The sequence below is a fragment of the Globicephala melas genome, chromosome X (assembly GCF_963455315.2).
Source record: "Globicephala melas chromosome X, mGloMel1.2, whole genome shotgun sequence".
NCBI classification, from domain to species: domain Eukaryota; kingdom Metazoa; phylum Chordata; class Mammalia; order Artiodactyla; family Delphinidae; genus Globicephala; species Globicephala melas.
Window position 1 is genome coordinate 31219563 of NC_083335.1, and position 24940 is coordinate 31244502.

General features: G+C 33.0%; 1 protein-coding gene across 1 annotated transcript in view; it reads right to left on the minus strand.

Annotated features, from left to right (window-relative positions):
* HTR2C (5-hydroxytryptamine receptor 2C) overlaps positions 1–24940 on the minus strand; it is a 258300-nt gene that overhangs the window by 227012 nt on the left and 6348 nt on the right. Inside the window, exon 2 of the mRNA XM_030835721.2 lies at positions 6987–7048. The gene's annotated coding sequence lies outside the window, so the exon portion shown is untranslated. The remainder of the gene's footprint in view (positions 1–6986; positions 7049–24940) is intronic.

A 24940-nucleotide genomic window follows, 5' to 3' on the forward strand; every position in this document is an offset into this window, starting at 1 on the left:
ATGTGGAACTTAATAGCATCCCCCACTTCTCATTCTGCTCACTTGACACCACTACTCATTAAAACTGGAAATTATTTAGATATGCATATAAGTAATTCCCATTTCCTTTGATCCTTCTCCACCTAGGCAGGCTTGTTGTTCTTATGTCACACTCCTATGCTTTCAGTTTAGAAACCACTAATGCTGTTGCTTGCCTATAGCTCTCTCTTTCACTTCCTACTTCTTCTCTGTCCAGAAAACCATTACTTCTTCAAGGCAGCTGTAATGTTTTCTACAGAACCTGTCTTACCACACACCTCCAGCCTCAGGCAAAGTCACCCATTGGTACTTTATGGACTAGCAGTGTGGTCGATAGACTACAGGTTGTTTTTGTATGGCCTATGAGCTAAGAATGGCATTTACATTTGTATATGGTTGGGAAAAAAAAAGATGAATAATATATCATACTAAGTGAAAACAGTATGAAATTCAAATTTCAGTATTCATAAAGTTTTCTTCGAACCTAGCCCCACCCATACTCATTTATGTGTATGTTGTCTATAGCTGACTTCATGCTACAACAGCAGAGCTGAAAAGTTTCAAGAGACCATATGGTCCACAACATCAAAAATATTTACTATCTGACCCTTTTCATAAAAAGTTTGTTGACTCCTGCTGTTACCTTACTACTCCAAATATAGGCCGAGCACCAGCAGCATCAACATCACCTGGGAGCTTGTTAGAAACGCAGACTCTCTGGCTCCTTCTCAGACCTAATGAATCAGAATCTGCAGGTTTAAAGGATCCCTAGATGATTCTATCCACAGTAAGTTTTGTGAAACATTGCTCTAACACTCATTGTGCTGTCTTAAAATTGTTTGTCGATATTTTAACAGATGAAAAAATGGAAACATGACTAGGATATTAAACTGTATGAGTTATGGCAGATATATGTAATTTAAGACAAACTTGGGCCACTGCAAGATAGCAAGTGAAATTCAGTGGAATAAAAATAAAGTACAGTATGAGACTAAAGTAGAAATGAGAAAGCTTCATTAGCCAGGAGGAAATATGAACTAAGAATTAGACCACTTAGCAATGTATTCATTTAGTAACATCACATTTCAATTATATTAATATATATATTCATTAAATATATTCCATATATTCATATAATCAATTATTATTCATAATTAAATGCAATATATATATTCTTTTTAAATTAATTTTTTATTGAAGTATAGTTGATTTACAATATTGCATTAATTTCTGCTGTACAGCAAAGTGACTCAGTTATACACATATACACATTATTTTTCATATTCTTTTCCATTATGGTTTATCCCAGGATATTGAATATGTTTCCCTGTGCTATACAGTAGGACATTGTTGTTTATCCATTCTATATGTAATATTTTGTATCTACTAACCCCAAACTCCCAGTCCATCCCTCCCCCACCCCCATTCTTTTTTAGTGTGAAACGTAAGCTCCATTAGCAGTAATCCTTAATACTTTACAACTTATGCTTAATTCATTTGCCACAAATTTGAATTTACTTATTTAATAATGCATAGCAGTGATATAATTTGGTTATGTGAATATGAAGCTCTTAGTGCATGGAACAGGGCAAGAGAGACTTATTCAATATCTCTGTTGGACTATTCAACAATTCATATGTGGTATTAGGCATTTATAAAAGTGTCAGCTGCTTGTATAGCTAATGTTACATTTAAAGTCATGGCAATACTTTTACTGCTGTCAAACTTAGTAGGTAGCTGACATTTGAAACCCTATGTTAAGGCCTTAGTAACTGAGGGGTCTAATTTTTCACCAGGCTGCAATATTTATAACTACCACTGGGGAGGAGTAGAAAAAATCTTCTGCAATTGAACAACCACAGATTAACCATCACAAAAAGTTACACAAATGACTTTTAATAGATAATACCTAAATTTGTTCATTCAGTTAGTCAGTCAATGAATAGTTACTGAATCATATGTTGGGCACTCTTCTAGTCACTAAGAATATAATACTGAGCAAAAGCAAATACAGTCCCTGATCTCATGGAGTTCACATCTAGTGTAGGCCATAGCAATCCTCACCTAATCACAAACATAAATGTATAATTATGGACTGTGATAAGTGCTATGGTGGGAAGTTACACAGTGTTACCTATGAGGGTATATAACAGAGGAAACTGACTTAGTCTTGGGAGGTAGGTAGGCAAGAGGGCTTCCCTGTTCCCAGAAGAAATATCTTTTAGGTTATGTTTTGAAGGTTTAAAAGAAGTTAACTGGCGATGTGTTAGGAGAGGTGAGAAATGCAAGGAAGTTTTCACAGCAGAAGAGAGAGAATGGTGAGTTCAAGGAACTGGAAGTAGACCATGCCGCTGAAGCATTCATGAGGAGGGTGAGGGGAAAGTGTAAAATATGATGCTGAAGAGGTTGACAGGGGCCAGATCAGGTGGTCCCTTGTAAACCATGATAAATATATGGGTATTTATTCTAAGAGAAATAAGATTTGGAAGAATGAATTTGGGAGTGCAAATGTATAATTGGGTGCATATTAGTTAGGAGCCTATTCCAGTACTCAGACAAAAGATAATGGAAAGCCAAACTGGTATAATGATGGTAGAAATGGAGTGAAGACATTTAGGAGCTAAAACTGACAGGAGTTAGTGATGAATTTGGTTATGGGACATAAGGGATAGGAAGATGTTCAAGGATGGCTGACCGTTTCTTGCCTAATCTAGCTATCTAAGTGATAGTGCCATTAGCAATGATGCTAAGAAACTTGCAACACATTGAAAGTTTGTTCTCTCGTAATCAAAACCCTATGAAGTCAATGAGAATACTCAGTGGAATGGCAGTTAATTATATACAGATTTTAATGAACATACCATAAATATTTGATTTTCATGTTTTCTTATTCTCTTTTTATTAGTTTAGTACTAGCTTATTAGTATCTCTAAAAATACAAATAAAGATATTTAATTTTGAGAAATTTAAATGAATGACCGTACCTAGATTTATAAAAAGGGAATATTTCAGAAAGCAATTGTTGGCAAGCTAACCTATGCAATGTATTACTTGTCAGGATCACATGTATAATTTTGGTGGAGGTAAAGTAATTTTAAAATTTGAGTTAAAGAAAAAACAATTAGAGTAAAATGCAATAGAAACATGACTCAATACACAAATATTCATTTCACACAACATATAAAAATTCCACTCCACTAAAGTATCTGTATTTTATTTTTAAAATATGTGGTATTATTTAAATTAGAGCAATATGTACTAAACTTAAGACTAATACATATTTTAAAAGAGTGAAGTAAAAAAATCAACGTTTATGTCATAAACTCTTTGATCATGATATCCTCTTATATGACATATATTAATTTGCTTACTGCAGTTACTTAAGTTATACCCATATTTTATATTTAAGGAGATATAAATGTTTTGAAAATGTATACTTTAAAAGTGGAAGCATATTTTGAAAGGCATATATCCCAAAACAGAAAACATACATGTGAAATTATTTTACTGTTATTATCTAGTATGGATGGAAATGTAACTCTCCTTTGAAACTGCTGGGCTACTTACCTTTCCAAAATAAAGTAACTTTCACTTCTTTTGAACAGTTGAAATAGCTTAGGATGTGTACACTCTAAACTATTGTCAGCCTTGGTGGATTTTGGTGCAGGCTACTCAGAGTGAAAAATGTGTATGGTACGTGGTTTTTCAAGTTATCAATTGGCTCAATTAGATTATTAAAATCAATAAATATTTCTTTAAGTACTTAGTTAATGCCATGTTTTTCAGTTTAATTGATTATTATAAAGGACCACTTAAATTTTTGGAATATTAATAAAGGTAAAAAATGTGAGGCATGTGGAATTGTCTTACAAAGGCTGAGGTTTTCCTATGCTTTGAATGTGTATATATATTCATTTGCTAAAAATCATGCCTGATTGAGTACCTCTCTTCTAGAAGTGCCATTATTTTACCATTATTAGTTTGTTATTATTGAATGAATTATTGAATATATTATTAAATACATATTATGTGTGAGATATTGTACCATGTTAGTTCCTATAGGTGACATAAAAGACATATACTCTTCACGGGACACACTATATTCTGTTACTTAACACTCAATTCTGTATATATTTCATGAGTTTTAATTATGTATTATTTACTTTAACCAAATGAAGAGTTGAAGAGTGATAAAATACACTTATTTTATCAAATCCAAGAAATTAAACTATTTGTGAATAAAGCAACTAAGTACAATACACTGCAAAGTGAAAATAATGGAATTGTCTATCAATGTAGGTAATACTTGATTTTTGTTATAGTCTACTTAGGTTTTAACTAAAGTAATTTAATTATCTAGAGAAAAAACTCTGCAATAATAGACACTCAGTTATATATCAAAGAACTCATACTGAAAAAAAATTCTAGGTGAATTTGTATTTATTCTTAGCAATAGAAGGCCACATAAATAAAAGGTTAAAAGATAGAAGATAAAATTCTTAAATTGTTAATATATGTGTCAAGAGAGCGACAAGTATAAATCCTACCATGACAGTGTAGAATCAATGTATGTACACCATTTCTTCATTACATTAGTGTTTTCTGAGAAGAAACTTTAAATGCTAATATGGCTTTACAGAAAAAAGATAATGTTTACTTTTGATACTTACTGATATTACAAACCTTATCCAGCTCAGGAGAAGCACAGTTGTCCAACTGATCATTTTTCATAGGAGACTTTGAATACATTACCTAAATTATTACCTTGACTGTGATATACGTATTTCACAGTAGCATAGGTAGCATAAGTAGGGCTTTAGGGAAGGTCTTACTAAATTCGAATGACAGCTGGAGACAAATCAGGTCAACTGACTTATTTTTTAAGATCAATTGAATCTTATATAGCTAAAATAGCCACAGAAATCACCAGGTACCCAACATTTTAAAGACTTGGAAAATATCATTTTAAAGACTTGGAATGTACACATATACATTATACATTATAACATAACTCTTGGTACTCTTCTATATACAGTGAGAATTAACACATTTAACATTAACAAAATTATTTACCATAAATAACCAGTCTCTAACCTTTATATTAAGCAGGTTGTACATATATTTTTCATGTCACTAACATGCCCTGACAAGGCCAGCCTTTCAGAGAAGTGAAGTAGGCAACAACCTTACATACCCACGTGATGAGATTTGGGGCACATTTTCTCTTTCAGCCCATCAAGAAATTCAGTTGTTGGAGCCACATTTTCAATGTTAAAACGTGCCTCTCTGGATGGGATAGGACTTATTAGGTATTGCCACCCTAGGATGAATTTGTGTATCAGATCTTCTCCAATTAAAAGCTGGATAAGAGCAAGATGTCAGCGGGTGTGTGTACAAAGAGGGGTGCACAAGCCTGGGAGAAGAGCAAGGAGCAATCATAATGGAGACAATATGGTAAGGATGGAATAGTGCTGAAAGGGAGATACTAAAAATAAAATTGACTTACGTCACATTCTACTAAGGCTGACATTGGTCTTTACTACCTTGGTCTTTACTTGGTCTTAAGGCAAGGCTTATGAGGCCATTGATTTATGTGAGATGGCCTTGTGTGAGCACAGTTTGAAGCTTGAGAATGTAAACTTACCTGCATGTGTACCTTAACCTATTTCTCCAACACAGTGAAAATATTTGCAGGCAAGCTAGGATCTTCACAAACTTATAATGAGTGACTTCCTGTGCACTCTGAGGAGAGCTGCTGGGGCTCTTTCAATTTTTACATTTTACACTTTTTAAATTTCATTTTTTTCTCTTTGGAAAGCTGGCTTTCAATAACTTTTTCAATACATACTTAACAAAGGAAGTAAAACCTTTGTCATCATCGTAAATGATGATTCATTAAATAACAAAGCAAGACAGTTTAATGGTCGCCATTCTAACTACTGGTACATTTTAATACAGTCATTTTAATGCAACTGTCTTGATGTAAAATCACCATTCTCTTCTTCTATTTTTTGATTATCAATAATGCATATAACAGACATTCCCAACCCTATTCCTTCCCTAATCTCTTTCCAATTTTGATAGAGTTCCACTCTCTATTTTTGTGTTACTTAATTTCATTTATATATTGAGTATATATTAATTTTATACTAAATGAGTCTGTTAAAATTTTACTGTCAAAGTGAGTTAACCTCCACGATCATATCAGTTCTTCCCCCAAAACTATCATTCTAAAAACATTTTGTGGTATTAAATATATGTATATGACTCTGAGAACACTCAAATTTAATTGAGAATCCCCTCTGCAGTTTGGAGTTTAAAATAAGAGACCATATGTTGACCCACCTTACCTAACTTGTAATATATTTTACCCAGTCAAATAATCATGCTCAGGAAGCCTATAGAATGCTGAGTTGTCCATTCTCTAGAGCAGTGTTTTTCAGCATTTATAACTTGATATCCCCTTTTGAGAAACAAAGTTCAGTTTTCCCTCTTATTCTTCCTGAGATTTTCAGGTCGATCCACCAGGAATATTTTCAAGAGGTTTGTTTTGTAAAATTTATAATAGGAAAATAATAACTGGATTTCCTATGCCCCAATCTTGGATATAAGAGTTTGTTTCTTAAGGAGAAAATGGAGCATTTATATTTTGTAACTTAATTGTTCTTAGACTATCTTTTAAAAATATATTTAATATAAAGTCAGGTGATGGTTAACACTTTGGCAAAGGTGTCTGTTGATCACATTATTTGGTAATAAGATAGACTGAGATCTTTTCTAAGGTGGCATTAAAATGTCGTTTACCAGTTAAATAATATTCTTCTTCAGATATGGTAAGTCACTAATGGCAAATGTTTTACTAGGTCAGAGGTAGGTCTAAATTAGCTAAATAATAGGAATCACCTAAATATAATGGTTGAATATTATTGCAAATAAGAGTCCTCGGGCATGTTTATGGGTATACTTACAATTATTTTTGAAGGACGGTGATCATTGGCCTACAGATGCTCATGGATATTGGCTGATAACCCTAAAAGCAAACATTTAGAAAAATGCAATAAGAACTCTATAAGTAAGGTAACTATTTACACTATTCACGTATAAGGCATAACTGAAAAGTAATGAGGCTGATATCCATTAGCACCAGAATAAAGACAGTCTCATTTATACAAAATGAATTAAAAAACAAACAAACATTAGTATAGGATGTATATCAGTGTCAGTCCTTCAGTTCAAGAAGAAATTAAATATCAGCTAAGTATTATAAATGAATCAGCAAAATTCTAAGTCAAATATTAAGTTAAAACATAATTTCACATAAAATAATTACAGACCAGGAGTAGTTAAATGCTATTTTACCCATAGGTATTAAAATGATACTGGAAGCTGGAAGGGGAAATAGCATTTGAAAAATCACCATTTCAGTATCAATTATTTTAAAAGTATCTATTGACAGTATTTGTTTTGGGATGTGGAAACAAAATTAAAACAAATATTAGCTAGCTACATTTTTGCAGTAGGACAAATTAATTTGGTATAACAACATTAATATTTAACATGTTTTAAGCATAAGAAGTTTCCCAAAGCACATAAAACATGACCCAAACTTTTAAATACAAAGATTTTCTTAAAATATAAAGCTGTGGGAACCCACTTAGAGCCCCCACAGAGTTGGTATACAGATTATTTTAAGTTGAAGACATTTTGAGATTCAATAGATGCAGAAAAAAAGCCACTTCGGAGCTTCCCTTATCTGACTAAAAACAGCAACTTCTGGGAAATGAGGCTACCATAAACCCCTTCTCCAGGGGAGTTTTATGGCTCTAAAGATGTAAAGACCACTCATACCTGTATAGACAAACATTACCACAATCTTATCGCCTGTCTGTTCTCCTAAAAACCCATCTGTCTTTCCAAATGAAACTTACTTGTTTTTCCCATAGAAGCCATTCCTTACCCTTCCCTTCTCCCTGCTAAATTAGGTATATATGCCTTTAACTTGAACCATTAAACAAGCCAGCTGTTTTCTTTTGTTGCTCCCATATACATGTGAAATAAACCTTTTACTGCTTTTAATCTCTCATTTGTCAGTTTAATTTGCAGTCCTCAAGAATAGAACCCAACAGGGTAGAGGAAAAGATTTTTCTCCCCTACAAAGCTAGTTCTTTCCTTCAGCCAAGTAAGTAGAATGGTGTGCTTTAAAGACCAGTTCTCATGTGATGAGAAATACATATGAAATGTTAATTATCATATTATTTGAAGACATTAAAATATTTTATTAGCTCATAATCATCAATATAAGTTAACATGTTTGAATCATAGTATACAATATTTATGTGATAAAATTTAAGGCCACAATTTAAATAATTTAATGTAATTACCCCTTTAATCATCCAAGATGCAATGGACTATAAGAACAAATTGTTGTATTTTTCATTCCTTATGACAGTAAATTAAAAAAAATAGTTCTGAATTCAAATTAGTAATAAACAAGTTGGATAAGAGCTTTGCTATTTTAATCTAAATTTCAGAAAATACATTTAATGTTATAAAAAAAAAGTTGAACCAGGATTTTCTTATCTCTTTTACAGCTCCAAATAATACAAAGATTTATTGAAATATATATGTGAGAACACATGATCACATTAAACCTCTATTTTAATGAAATGGTAGGGGACTTATAGTATATAAAAACAATTTCTTCATGAAAAGGGATGTAAAACTGGTTCTACCTAGTATGTTTCAAGAAGCTGAGGTACAAAATTAATAGCCAACTTGGAGCAATGATGAGACTCCATGCTTGATGAAGTTGGTGGCCAAGTTATTAGTCTATACAATAACAATTATACATAGCAATGCAGTAAAGCATAAAACCTTTTAATACACAGTAATGACCTGTTCTGCCTGCTGTAGCGCCCACTTAATTTCACCAACCAGTACAAGTACCCTTGCAGGGAATGAAACGTTCGTAGTCAGAGAACTGCTGCCAATGGAATTACAGCCCCCTAGTGGTTAACTGTGACTATTGCAGTCAGAACAATGTGAGCTGTGATTGTGGTTATGCCATTTATTCATGAAGGATTTATTTATTGCAGGTTCCCACCCCCACCCCTTGGGGAAGGATTGAGATATCTTATAATGGAGCATTTCTGTTCCTTCATTAAAAAAACCCAATATGACAGTTAAAACAATTTCTTCAAAATCATCAACTGAAAATATATTTTCTGATGCTTCTAACATTTCAGTGTACATTTAAAAATTTTAATTAATTTTGAAGAAGTCTGGAATACCCTAGGGGAAATTAAATTTTTTCTCAATTTCTGTCTCTCTTTAGCCTTACTTGATTTGCCCCAACCATGACATTCTTTATATTAATGTTTTGCCTCTATCATACACTCTCCTTTCCCGTCTTTTTCTCTCATTTATACATAAGCCTAAGATATATATTATTATCAACGTTCTGTCATTTCAAGTTTCTATCCATCTTACTGAGTAGCTATTTTTGTAAATTCCCCCATGACTTTTATAGATTTTTCTCCTTTGCAGGCTAGTGACTCTACATAGAAAAAAACAACCTCATTCTACATAGCAATCCAAACACCATACAATTCCCTCCTACAAAAATAGCGCATAGGATATTTTTGAATCTCATATGTGCAATCCCATGACCTCTGAAGCTATTTATAATTGATTTATAAAGTGACAATAAAGGCAATTTTGTGATTGTGCAAGACAGATTTTATCCTGCTTTTCCTGCAAAAGTATTGTTCTTTTGCTTTTAGCCTACCCTGAAAAAGGATATTATAAAACAGTACTTTCAATTCAAAATTGTACTTTAAAAGTCCTAAGAACTCTGTGAATATTTAATGGATGAGTTCGTTGCTTTTTTTCCCCTCAGTTTAAATAATGGGGGAAAAGCAGGCATTTAGAGTAGAATGTCTATCAAAGAAATGCCTATCTTAATGTGCCTAAAAGCTATTAAAGTGCCAGCTCAATCCAGGGTTGATGAGTAAATGCTAACATTACAAAAGAGCTGAATGTACTTTGGAAAGACATGGAGAAGGGTCATCTTTCATTCAGGATCAAAACACGACCACATTCAAACCAAAAGTTACCCTTTACTGCCCACTTTGACATTTTAAAAATCTTTTATACTTTTTATTATATGTAAATAATACTTTATTATATGTAAATTAAATATGTATACCTTTAATGAAGTATAATTTACATATAATAAAGTGTACATATTTAAAATATAGTTTGATCAGTTTTGATGAAGGTATACACACCTGTGTAATTGCCAGCGAACATAGAATGTTTCTGTCCTCCTGCTCCTTTGTAGTCACCCTCACCCTCACCCCCTAACTCCAGGCAACCACTTTCTTATTTCTATCATTATAGATGATTTTTGCCAGTGCTAGAAGTTCATAAATTGAACCATACAGTACACTCTTCTCCTTTTCTATTTCTTCTACCTTTTTTTCAAAACATTTTTTTCTCTCACCGAGTCCTATGTAAAGACTATTTAAAGCAAACATATCCCCTTGCCTTATCCTGTTGATTTATTAATTTAATTTTCCTTACCTTTCTCTTCAAGTTACCATGGATTTTTTAATATCTCAATCTTTGTCTAACACTATCCTGCCTTTTAAACTTACTGTGTCATGTCAAAGAGAGCAATGGAATAGACTATTGGTGACACTTGGAGCAATGAATCTGAAGTCCAACAGAGCATGGCAAACCAAAGGAGCAATTACAAATGACAAAACCACTGGAGAAAGCTTTCAAATACAAAATGATGCATTTTCTATCACATCCTCATATTTAGCACAATGCAGATAAAAACAGTTATTTTCTAGTGTGTATAGAGCATATTTACTAAAAAAAAAGATTAAAAGAAGTATTTGGGGATGTAAATAGGATTTTAAATGTAAATTTAAATAAAATTTATATATTTTATTAGACATTATAAGATTGTTTTAATGAGGAGTCTACTAAATAGTAGATATCAATATGATATCTTGGGTAGAAGGTTCTAGTTTTTATATTCAGGTTCTATGTACTTTAAAAAAAAATTTGATGTTGGCAGCTAAAATGTATACCAATTGAAAGTTCCTACTAATGTGTTACGCTACACCACTATTGTAAAAGAATAAAGCAAAGCCAATCAGAAGAGAGGCAGTTTTGTTTCATAAAACTCTTCTGAATAGGTGTAATTTTAAGGAAGTATGTTTCATATTAGAGATTTAGAAAAAACAGATGGCAAGCTTGAATCAACTGCTTCTTATGGCATTCAACTGCAAATAGCATATACACAAAAGTTTTCTGTTGTAAATGCCTCATTTCTGGAAAGGATAGTCATGTTTGGCAAGTGCTGATTGGATAGAATGGAAAAAATGAAAGAAATGGACTAGAAATTTAAGTTTACTGAATTTGAAATTTAGGTTTTCCTAATTAATTGCTTTTGAATGGTAGTACTTTGAGGATGTCTCCTTTTTGATTGTGCAGGGCTAAAGTAGAATTGAGTAACAAAAATAAGGATAATAGAAGTTTAGATGCAAAATTTTATTGCATTCGGAAATGTGAAACAATTAAGGATTTAGCCAGATAAGTCAAGACCTTATTGCCTGGCACTAACCACAAAGTTTCTTTTGTTTTATTTGCCAACTCCTCAATATAAAAAACCTCTCTGGACTTCCCTGGTGGCGCAGTGGTTGAGAGTCCGCCTGCCGATGCAGGGGACACGGGTTCGTGCCCCGGTCCGGGAGGATCCCACATGCCATGGAGCGGCTGGGCCCATGAGCCATGGCCGCTGAGCCTGCGCGTCCGGAGCCTGTGCTCCGCAACGGGAGAGGCCACAACAGTGAGAGGCCCGCGTGCCGCAAAAAAACAAAAACCAAAAAAACCCCTCTCTGACATTCTCAGCAAGTACATCTGTTAAAAGTTTGCAAGTTTTCAGAATAAGCAAATCTATAGTGACAGAAAGGATTTCTGGTTGCCTAGAGCTGTCAGAGGGAGGGGGGGCTAGGGGAGTGGAGAGTGACCGCTAATGTGTATAGGGTTGCTTTTGGGGATAAAAATGTTCTACATTGTGGTGATGGTTGTACAACTCTGAGTATACTAAAAACCATCGAGTTGTATACTTTAGAATGGGTGAATTGTATAGAATGTGAATTATATCTCAATAAACTTAAAAAAGAGATCTTGGGTTAAATCCATTTCAAATGAAAAATCAGATCTTAAAATAACTTTGAAAGATAGACTGATTGTATTATTTAAAAATCTATTGGGGAATACATTAATTTCACATAACAACAGTGTAAACATTTATATCAATACATCTAAAAATCATGAAAGGCCAGGTTTTAATTAAAAAATAATAATTCTAATATCTGAAGCTCTGCATGTATAAACAAAAAGTATCATTTTGTAGTAATGTGGAAGCTGGGTCAGGACATTAAAAAGAAAAACTAAAACAATGACAAATATGTCAAGATGACTAAAACATTACAGTCTTTTTTTCAATTGAATAAGATACATTCAAAGGTCAATTTTTATCCAGCCTTTTTCTTGCATCAGCAAATACTTAGTGTTTATACTTATATAATGACAATGATATGAACTTTTCTCTTTGAGACGACTCTTTGATCTTAATACCAAACTATGCATACCAGTAACTTCCCTGGTGAGGAAAGTGTCAAGTCTAAGCATTCAATAAATGGCCAAGTAGAAGAAACTCTAGATTCTTTATTATGGGCAAAAATTGTGTTTGATTCTTCATTTTAACTTCTCTAGTCACGGTGATATTCATTAAAGGTTATTTTGGGGGGCTCTGTACCTTGTTATGCAAGCTTGTATCTTCCTCTCAGGTTTCTTTTTGTTTAAACTGTACCAGCATATATACAACTGGTGATTTTAATTAAAAAATATTTTTAAGCTATTGAGTTCAGAATTGAGTTAGAAATTAGTGATAGATTCTGAATACTCTATAGGGTTTAGCTCTGCATAGTATTTGGAAACTGATTCTTAAAATATTTTTATATAGCAGATGGATTTATTTGGTATGCTTTATTTTTATTAAAAAACATCTAGTCATAATATTTACTCAACTTGAAGTGAGAAGCTTCATTGTAAAAATTATAGAAAATATGCAATACAAAATATTTTATCAAACTGAAGTTATATACCAGAAGAAAACATTTTAAAGTTATAGAAAGACATAAAGTGGAGCTTTACAATTTGACATTAATATGATTTGCACTTAAAATGCAGGTGCCATGTTTAGATTTGAGTTTGTTAATTATGAAAATATATGACTATATGAAATTAAATTGACTATTAATATGAAATTAGATTCAACTAGAATCAACTAGTACTATGCTATTAAGATACAAAGGCAGAATGGAATTTCATGATATATGTAGTCAAAATGTTTCTTATGTTATTATGACTGCCTTTTTTCCTAGTAAATATGATTTTGGGGAACTTAAGGTGAAACTGTCTGGTCTTTTTTCTTCTACTGTTTACTGAAAGTTTATTATGTGCTAGGTTCTTCATATACATTATACATTATATATCCTAGGGTCAATCCCTCAAGGAACAAATTATTATCCTCATTTTTAAGATGAAAAAGCTTAGATCCTAAAACCTATTTAAAGTGCTCTTTAAAACTATTCCCCAAACTACCCTTAGAACACTTGCTTACTCTATGTTAAAGAGTATATAGATAACAATATTAATCACTCCAAATATAACAATAATCTTCATTAATAAACACCATCTTCCAAAGCTTTAAGTTAATTTTTTTTTAACCTTTACCTACTCTAAATGCTCTTAATCACAAAAATCTATGATTAAATAATTTGTGTCTGTCTTTTTTAAAAAACATTATGATTAATTTCTTCCATTTTCCTATTTCATTGCCAATTACTATTATTAGATAACATTTTGCACACTTTTTCCATCTTTATTTCTATTAGTAAATGATTATTCTCTCACCTTTAAAAATGAACTGAGATCTTTGAAAATACACACATTCTTGATTTGTAGAAGTTGATATATGACTAATGTCTCTTAATTTGTCTTCCATTTAGTTCTTTGAGAACATTCTCAGTGACTAAGTAATTGTTATCCCGAGAGCATATTTTTTTCCATGAGTATTTGGGATATTTTTAAAATGTAAGGCTGTTAAGGTGCCATGGTAAAAGTATACACAACCTTTGTGGTCAGACAGACTTAGGTTTAGGCTCCAGGCTCTACCCCAGATTAGCTATGTGTTTGGGTATGTGACTTAACCTCCCTATGTCTGCATTTCCTATTTATTATGGTGGCTGTGAAAATTACTTAAGGTAATATATGTACTTTGCCAAATGCACTGACTAGGATATGATGGGGGCTCAATACTTGTTAATTCCTTTCCCTTCCTCTCCTGTTTTTACCGGAGGTTCCCATGATTTCTTGCCTGAACTACTTCTTACCTCAAAGATTCTGTTCTATATTTACTATATGGAATGGTAAATATAAATAATTTCAGTAATACTATAGTTTAAAAGTTCTGATAAAAAGTTGGATGAGGGCTTCCCTGGTGGAGCGGTGGTTGAGAGTCCGCCTGCCGACGCAGGGGATGCGGGTTCGTGCCCTGGTCCGGGAAGATCCCATATGCCGCGGAGCGGCTGGGCCTGTGAGCCATGGCCCTGAGCCTGTGCGTCCGGAGCCTGTGCTCCGCAACAGGGGAGGCCACAACAGTGAGAGGCCCGCGTACCACAAAAAAAAAAAAAAAAAAAAGTTGGATGAATAGAAAATTGATACCACTGATCAAAACACACATTGAGGATTTTTTGAGCTATCCACTTTCCTTCTGGTTACCATTTCCTCTAGTGCACATCTAAATGAAAGTTAACTATTTAAAATTTGCTTACAAGATATGTGAATGTTTCAATTCGGTTTCAAATCAATCCAACATATGCAAAGCATACATGCAAGTGAATAATGGAAGAAGAATCACAGAAGCAAACAGACTTCATTCTCTAAAATGTACTTCATTTTTTTACCTTTTACATTATGCCATTGAACTCATGATTGTTTATATTATGATTTCATCTTTCACCTACTCTGTTGTTCACAGATTCATTGTCTTTAAAACCACATGAAGGTCACTGGTTTGTTTTCTTATAAAAATGACATAATGGATTAAAGCTGGAATTCTGTAGCTAGTGACTCATGCTTGCATTTGTACATTTTAAAAGATGTAATTTATAGAATGGAAGCATCCAGCCTTGAGCTGTTTCAGACTTCAGTTTCGCCAACAAATTAAGAAATAAAGCCTAAGATAAATAAGTGCACGTGGCCTGTCAACTGCTCAGTCATCTAATTTAAATCTCAAAAAATACTCTTATTTGTATTTTACATGTTTCTTTCTCTCATTGTGACTATATACATGTAATGTATATCATATCTCACACACATATCTTTTACCTATATGTCGGTAAGAATAGAAGTCATAATCTTGAAAGTATTCGCATACTTGTACTAACTTTCTAATTACTGAAGCCAAGAATGTAAATGTACTTTCTGTTCATTCTGAATTTATTAAGCATGACATGCTTCTCAAGGACAGTATGCTGTAGTCAAATTTTTAAAGGCTTTCATTTAATATGCCACATAACCTTCAAGAAGCAGTGGGCCATGGTAAAGAAGAACCTGATTTCAGATTTAGGAAATTTGGGTTCTCTTTGTAAGCTTTGCCAGTAATTAGCTGTGTGACCTGGAACAAGTCAGGAACCCTCTCTAAGGCCTTAGTTTATTCATCTTTAAAACACAAGCAATATTAAGTCTGTTACAAATTCTTTCAGTACACTTTTGTTCTATTGCTTTATTAAAATGCTTAGTACTTAACGTGCTGTTGCTTTTATAATTTCATCCATGCATTTAGGAATTATAAAGTACTTTGCTAATATTCTTAAAATTATCCAACTCCATAAATAATCTAATAAAAACTCTTTTGGTATCGAGAACTAACAGTCACTTGATATTCAGACAGTTGATTTTATCTGAGATTTTAAACTACAGCTCATTATTTACTTACTTGCAGTATAAGCCAACGTGTAATTCAGATATCTATGGGCTTGCTAATAACAAATAATCCACATTACTCCTCTGTGTAAGAATCTTACATTGTTCAACTAACCTAACCCATTTCTGGACACATAAGAGGTGCTGAACTCATGTTTGCTGATTCATTAAGTAAGTTAAGAGTAAAAAGACTGGGCATGAATGACTCCAGACTCATGGAGAGTTTTTTTTTTTAATCCATCTGAAAATTTGAGTCAGTAAAAAAGAGATTTGGTCATTATATGTTTAGGTTATAGTGAAAAAGTCACCTGAGAAAGTTTATCCAAATTCATATTCCTTCTTTAGGCTTTGGGGCAAAGAAGTTTTCAGATCAGAATTTTAATCCCATACAATCTCTTTTTATCTACGCTACTCCTTGAAATTTGTCTAAGTTTAACAGTGGCCTTTTTCTGCCAAATCCTTTATGTAGAGTTTATATACTAGAGCTCTAACTAGACTCCAAACTACTGGAGATAAGAACTAAGTATTCTTTCCTCTTCTGGGAGGCCCTGGAGTACTGTCAAATGTCTTGCACAGAGCAGAACCTTAACAATCACTGAATGTAGTAATGAATAAAGTTGGGAAAAAAGCTGGGAGTTTCATTTTGAAGATTCTGTGATAAATATGATCCTTAGATATTCCCCAAAGCTTTGAATAATCAATGCTTAAAGTTTGGATCTTTGTTCTTCTTTCTTTACAACCTTCTCTCCCTTGGAAAGTTTTGAAATTCAGCTAAACTAGACTAGTATGAATTGCTCTAAATTCTTTTACCTCCAGGCTTGACCTGTCTCCAGAGATCAAATATTATATTTTCAGCTATCCAAAGAACATCTGATGGTGCATGTCTCACCACTATCTTAAATATACTTAAATCAGTAACTAGTCCCTAATTTACTTTTTCTCACACTGTGAAACATGAACGTCCCACCGCCCTTGGAAGGTTTCCCTTCCTCTGTGTCAGTTCAAAACCTGGTTATCCTTGGGCTCCAGTTCAGTTCCTATCTCTTACAATAAAATTCCCTTAATTGTTTCTCTCTCTTCATTTGTGTATGGCACATAATTTAGTATTTCATTTAGTATTATATAATGTCCCAATTTTTGTTGCATGTCTATATATTTTATCAAATAAGATGTAAGTCCTTCCATGGTAGTAACCATACCACAGAAGAAATGTTCATTAAATACTGGCTTGACAATTCTGTGCCTCTAAAAATAAATGTTATATTCTCTGCCACGTTTTTACAATGTCAGGCATAATTAAGCTTCAAAAAATATTTCTTTAGTGATGATGATAAAAATCTACATGGCTACTCAGCTAGATCTAGAGTAGGCTTCAGTGCCACAGGTTGAAACCTGGCTGAGGACAAAAGTGAATAAATCTTTTGAAATTATTGTGTACCAAAACAAATGATATAACTTTAGATTCATTAAAGATGGTAGCACAGGAATTAGGTATTTTTCAGGGGGATGTAATTAGAGATCAAAATAGAACACAAGGAGAAATCATGAACAAGCCATAAATGACCCTGCCTTTTCTCCTTCCTACCATCTGGGGTCACCTTCAAAGACTCAAGAGTTCTAAATACAAGTAGAGTAAACCGAATACTCCTCATAAAGGATAGATTTTGATACAGGGGAAAAAGATTATATAAAATGCAATTAAAGGCCTCCAGATGAATATCTGTCCACCAATTTCTTTTTCTTTTAAAGCCCTGTATAAAGTAATAGCTTATGTATTCAATTAACTCTAAGATATTAAAGGAATAAGATAATGTCTAATTAGGAAGCTCAATCATAAACTGGAGCATTGACAACACTGATATTCAGCAAGGTATTAATGAACTCCCATGAAAAATTCTCCACTGAAAGCTGACTTTGGGGTAAAACAATTCAATATTCTATCAATTTTTTAATGAGAACTAATAGGACCACTTTATACTAATCAGAATTTTCTTCTGAAAAAAAGTCTTTTCCAATACTTGTATTTAATTCTATTTTGAACATACAAAGTATTCTCTGTTATTAGGGCTCTGGATATCACAGGAAATTTGAACAGGGGTAGGGCTAGTGGTTCTAAAAGTAAGGAAAAAGACATAAGTTGAAACACTGTATTGAAATATTGGAAGGGGAAATCAAAGAGGACTTGATTGACTTTCAAGAAACATTCCTTGCCTAAAGTACAACTGGACAGCTAGCCTTACAATTTATTCTGCAGAAAGTGATTTGTTTTTTCAGGTTTTCATCAAAGTCATGTTACTCATCAATCAGCCTATATTTATTTAAACCTTGGCCATATACAAATGAACGTCTGCTCCTCTGTAGAAAAGTAAACATTTGTCAGATGTTCTTTAATCATCCCAGAGTAATATGACTTCTCTCTCTCTCATATTTACGCCACTTATTTGTGAACACCTAAAGTCCTCTGGAACTAAATGTCCATGGCATGAGGGGAAGGGGGTGTACTGGAAATAGACTAAAATTTTGAATGAGAAAGCATGGATTTATTTGAATCCTGGCTATACAACTAACTCTGTACCTTGGATTAGTAATTTAACCTTTCTTACCCCTAGTTTTCTCATTTGTGTAATCGATGTAATAAAACTGGCCCTAACTCCCAGTTATGTTTAAAATCAAATGAGAAAATACATGAGAAAGATATGTGAAAACTCTACATGTCTACAAATGTAAATTTCATTATGGTATGAGAAGTAGATATATTAATAATAAGAATGTTCAGTGACTGTATTATTAAACACTTCTGCTGTATATATTGCCTGTGTTAGAAAATAAGAGAAATAATGAGAGAGAAAAAAGAGGGAAAGGAGAATAAAAGAGTAGCTCTTAGGCTGAAAAAGTCTACAATAGCAAATACAGAAAATTAAAAAGACAGAGAAAATATAAAAAGTGATAAAAGAGAATATAACATAGATATTAAGTTGAATCTTTAAAAATGTACCTATATTAGCAAATATGTAGTGTTATCAAGAAATTTTGAGTTTTCTGCATATGATGTGTATTTATTCTTCCTGACACTTTTATAGCTATAAGAGTTAAGATAATGGAAAGTTTTAAACTAGGGAACATAAATATCTCTAATTTTCTTCTTTACTATGGGTAAAACAGTTATTGATGTTCAAAGGTTGACAATATGAATCACTGGAATTGTTTGTATTTCTGCATTGCTTTCATGTTGAAAAGACTTTTTCTGAAGCATTTTGATCCACTTGACCTTTACTTCTTTTTAAACTTTGTATACCTATTAAACATTTTAAAATTTAAAAAAATATTTTAAAATTTTCCTTAACTCCCTCAAAAAGTAAAATATCTGTCATGTTATGATTCACCATTCAAGATGATATAGAAATCTTGTTAGAGATCCTATTGAGAAAGGTAAATCAATGACAATTATTCTTTAGTGACATTTCTATAGCCTAAAGAAGTTAGTTTGTGATCTATTAGAATAACTATAATATATAACTTAATGGTTTCTGCAAAGACAGCAGGGTATTATCCATCCTATCAAGTCATTAAATAACTTCACTTGTGGAGGGTTTGTAGCTGCACACAGTTTATTTTAAACCACCAAAAAATGGTTATGTTTAATTTGTTATTGATAGCCAATGGTCTCTTAAATTTATTTTAAGTAATAAAAGACAAAAATAAGAGATATTTCCCCTCATTCAGTAATCTTTAAATAACATAAATCATTTCAAATGTAGGACACTGGAATGAATGAATGGAAAATAACAAGGTCAAGACCTGAAATGAGGAATGGCTTTAGCTTTTTTAAGGGTTTCTTATGTAATTAGTCATGAGCATTATTTTCTGGGCTATAAAAATCAGCTACCTGAGCATTATTATTTGTGGTGGATTTTCAGAACTAGAAAACCGTTAGTATTTTCATAAGATTGTACCATTTGAAGTGACCTTAGTAACCATCGAGTCTGATTTACTTTCTTAACAGGTGATAACATAGAGGCTCACAAAAGACTATAACCCAGGTTATTTAATTCTAAATTTGCACCATAAAAATCTTTTCCCACAGTGCTCGTGTGCTTTTATATATTAATTATTCAGCAAATATATATTGAACGAACCCTCAATGTGTAATGATGTATGCAGAGGGTAGTTGGGGTGGGTGATGAATAATATATAACCTTTGTCCTATGTGAATTCATAATCCAATAGGAAAGATAAGACTCAAATTAAAAAGTGAGATGATGCATATAAAACTTTAAACACCATGCTTGGCACATAGGAGACCGTGAAATCTAAAAACCAAATAACAACAACAAAGTGCAGTCCAGTGTGTTTAGTGGTGCAAACAATAGTTTCTATTTTCTTTCAAATTCAAAATTCAAATTCTAGTAGTCTTATGTACGTGGGGGTCAACTAGATGCTTTTTTATATGGCCAGTAGTCTTCTTACACTACATATACAAAATTGTAACTCATTTGAATTTTAACCATTGCTTCTTGGCGTATAGTCTGCATAATACCTTCACCTCCCCCTCTAACCCCTCACCTTCATAATAAGACAGTGCATCTTTCTCTGAATGAACCATGAGACTGTTTGCAGTCATTTCCCAATGTCACCCATTCCCTGGAGATCATTATTTCATGACCCACCTTGTAGTCTGTTTTACCTTGGCAGTTGACAGCTACTTTGGCATCTGGAGTTGGGCAGCATTATTCTGTGCCATTGTGCTGGGAGTGGGGGGTGTGCAGAGTTCAAACATGGAATTGGGAAGTTGTATGAAGTGAGATTTAAAGCACTAAGCATGAAATGCTGTAATCACAATGGGAATAAAAAGAGGGACATATCTGAGCAGCATTTTCCAAAAATTATTCAGAAGCTATAACGATGGATTTAATTGAGAATAAGATGAAGAGAGGTGATCCAAGAATGACTCCAAGGCAGAAAGAATGAGCATTATTTCACTTATCATGTGAAAGTAAAATAATTTGGGAGGAGGGGGTCTTTTAAAAAATGTCTAACAATATGTGTTGCCATAAATGTATTCTATATTATGTTGCAGAAATACGTGTACTTTTATTTGATCCTATTGCTTCACTCTGAATCAAGACACTCAGAATATCAACTATGGACATGCAAATTTGTCTGCTCTTCTGAAAATGGTACTAATCTAAGGTAAAAAATAATACCAAATTACTTTATAGCAATATATTATCTTCTAAGGTTTTCAATGTTTTTGAATTTTAAACTCTGACTATTTTCATCACAGTGGTAAAATCTGTGGGAGTTTTCTCTATATTCTTTTCCCTGTTTTATATATTCATATAATTTGTGTCTTTAGATTTATAACCTTAAGGATGTCAGTTATTTAACCTCAGTGTTTTCCGTATTCTTGTTTGTAACAAAGAGGTTAGTTTGAAGGACGCTGACAGAAAGACCACCTACTTCAACTCTCTCATTTTATAGTTGTAAAAACTGAGGCTCAAGTAGAGCAAGTGACTGACCCATTTTTTCCTCATTCATCCTAAATGGGAGGGTAGGAAAGAGAGAAATCAATGAAGCCTGTACCATAAATTGAAGAACTTTATTATTACATGGAATTGCCTTTTCGGTATAATAGGACTATTAGCTTCTTTAGGGATATATTGGGTAATATGTATATCACTTCTCTAACATCCAACAGAGTGTTGGGCATATAGTAGGCCCTCAACAAAGACTTACTGAAATCCACAATTCTTACAGGCTTTTAGACTCACCTTCATCTTATAGTTGACTAATTTGGCAGATAAACATGGATAGTGAATTTTGTAAATTTACTCACAAACTTTAGATAATTGGCTGATGTTTGGCAGTAGAAACAGGAAAAGTTGAGGTAGACCACTACCCAATGAGAGGATGGTAATGAAATTTCAAACTAAAGAATATGTACTTGCTAACTCAAGACTTTGGAGAACAAGTGTCATTGTATCAGAGAGAAAGCATAATGGTGGTTTCCAGAGGCTGCCGGCAGGGGAGAATGGAAAGTTATTGTTTAATGGGTATAGAGTTTGTTTTACAAGATGAAAAGAGTTATGGGAATAGACGATGGTCATGGCTGCACAATAATGTGAATGTGTTTCATACTTTTGAACTTTACACTGAAAAATGGTTAAGATGGTAAATTTTATCTTATGTGTATTTCACCCCAATAAAAATTTTTAAAAAAGAAGTAACCATCTTAAAAAAAGATATCTTCCAAAGGGGGAAAAGAGTCATTGTACCAATGAGTAGTTTGGAGGCTTATACTTCTACCATACATCATAAGTTCTTTTCCATTTGCATAGTGAGTTTTTAAAATAGGTATGGAAGCATGATGAAAGGACTAGAGAAACCAGTTCATTTCTACTTTCTTAAAATTTGGTTTTTAAAAAAATTTGTTGGAGAGGTACCAGATCCTTCTTGCTTTACTTCCACCAAAAATAACATCATCAACTTCTCTCTGAATCTCTTTCAGATTGACATTATATAATATAAGATATGGGTCTATTATTGTTTGGGAATCAGTGATTAACCGAAAAATTGCTAGAACAAGCCACAAAGCATTAAATTAATTTTAACTGTTTTTCTAATCTATGATGAAAAAAACTAACAGATTAATGATTTTATCAAAGCAATTCATTAATAGTAAACCTATGAACTCCTGTCACATTACAAAAGTGAGGCAATAAAGCTCTTGTTTGCAAATTTATTTGCTGCAAAGGCATTTGGGGATTATTTTAAAAAGAAAAAGTTCTGCTTCACTCTGAGTCATCAACCCATACCATGAAATGAATCTAGACCTTTGAGATTACTAATTAAAGGCTAAATAACGAGGGGATTCTATGGCCAGAATGTGAAAATGTTCCTAAACATTGAGCACATCTTCACCAGATGGGTACGTAGCCAATAGAATGTGGTGCCTCTCTGTTATACAGATATGACACACTTATATATGTAAAACATGGTATGTTTCCCTGTGAAATGAAAAATGAAGCTGTACATAATAGGGCTAAGCTTTAGCTAATTAGTTTAAAAATACTTACAATTTATTAATTGCTCTAAAATTTGTTCAGGGAGATTACCTGTAATCATTTCAGAGAAATCTGTTATTCTTTTAGATGCCTTGAATTCTTAAATGCTATTGTGCAGGTGTACTAAAAATTCTACTTTAGTTCTTCCTTTATCTTCTTTCACTTTTACTTGAACCATTGAAATATACATTCCTAGGAGATCACATAGCTAGATACAGATATGGATATCATACATGGCAACGTATCAATCAAGATACATTAACTGATTACTTATTATGGGCAAGGGGTTTGCCATATAAGTGGGCTAGTCAACAAAAGCTTCATGCAAGAGGAAAGGGCTTGAGCTAAATCTTGAAGACCAGGTAGAATTTAAATACATTTAGGAGGGGGAGCTCATACCACAGTACTGGACTTCTCCAATCTGACTCCACTATTTCTAGTAATAAATTATGGTTGGATCACGAATCACAGTTTTTGTGTCATTAAAATTGAAGTAATAAATGTAAGTTGTTAATTTAAAAGGAGAAACTTAAAAAAAATCCTTTAAACATACAGAATTTTTGTAAGTATGCTCTTTCTACCATGCATTAACTTTAGTTTAAATATTGTACTCTGGTACAGTCTTTCTACCTGGGCTCAGATTGTTAAACTAAAAAGCTATTACTTTTTTATAATACCTGTTTTTTAAGTCATAGTTATCAAATTATTTCTCCTGATGCCAGTGTGAAAAGGTAATACATGGCAAATGGGATCATAAAACCCTTCAAATATCTCTGAAATATGATAAATGATTTTTAATGAGCCTTTTATCACTCCAGTCTCTGACCTCCAGGAGTTCAATTTTCCTGTTTCAATTCCAAGTAGGCAACTTTATATAAATGACCAAATTCGAATGACCTTTGCTGTGATGTTGCGTAGAGGACAAACCACATACACCTATATGTCCAACTCACTATAGTGATACCTAACCCTTTGTAGTCATCCTCTGTATATAATAGCATTATGTCCCTGATTTCATTTCACTCTTTAAATGATCTCTGCAACTCCACTGAGCTTCACTCAGGCTACCTGTCCTTGTGTCCCTTGGCATTAACAGTACTTTCTCATTTGCTCTACTTTTGTATCAGTAGCTGAATCTCCAGACAAAATGTTACATGCCTTTCTTTACCTTGCCAAGCAGCACATTAATGATTAATGGACACTGTCAAGAATATCCTCATGTTCACATGCAAATCTGTTCTACCAAAGACTAGTGACTATAGTATGAAAGAAAAACTAATCAATTCCTAAACACAGGCAGTAGAGTTTACTGCTTAATACCATAGTCTCTGGGATCAAAACTGCCTGGTTTCACGCTTGATTTTCGTCAATTAGTTTGACCAGATTATTTAACCTCTGTGGTGCCTCAGTTTCCCCACCTGCAAAGTGCGGATATTAGTAGTACCTTCTCATGGGGAAGTTGTGAGGCTTATATGAGTAATACATGCAAATCTCTTAGAAATGTGTAGTACATAGTAACTTTCAATAATTAACAGCTAATATTATCATATTTTATACCTCTTTTTTGAAGACTAATTACTTGCTAACTTGGGCAAGTCTTCCTACCCTGATTACATGAAGCCATACCTGAAAGTATTCAATCTTGATTACTGAGATAAAATGAGAGATCTGAGTTTAAAATACACGTATAAAAAGATTTGAACACTGTGACATTTACTCATAGACATTTACTAATGATTTTAAAGACAACAGTCACTTTACACACACACACACACACACACGCATAT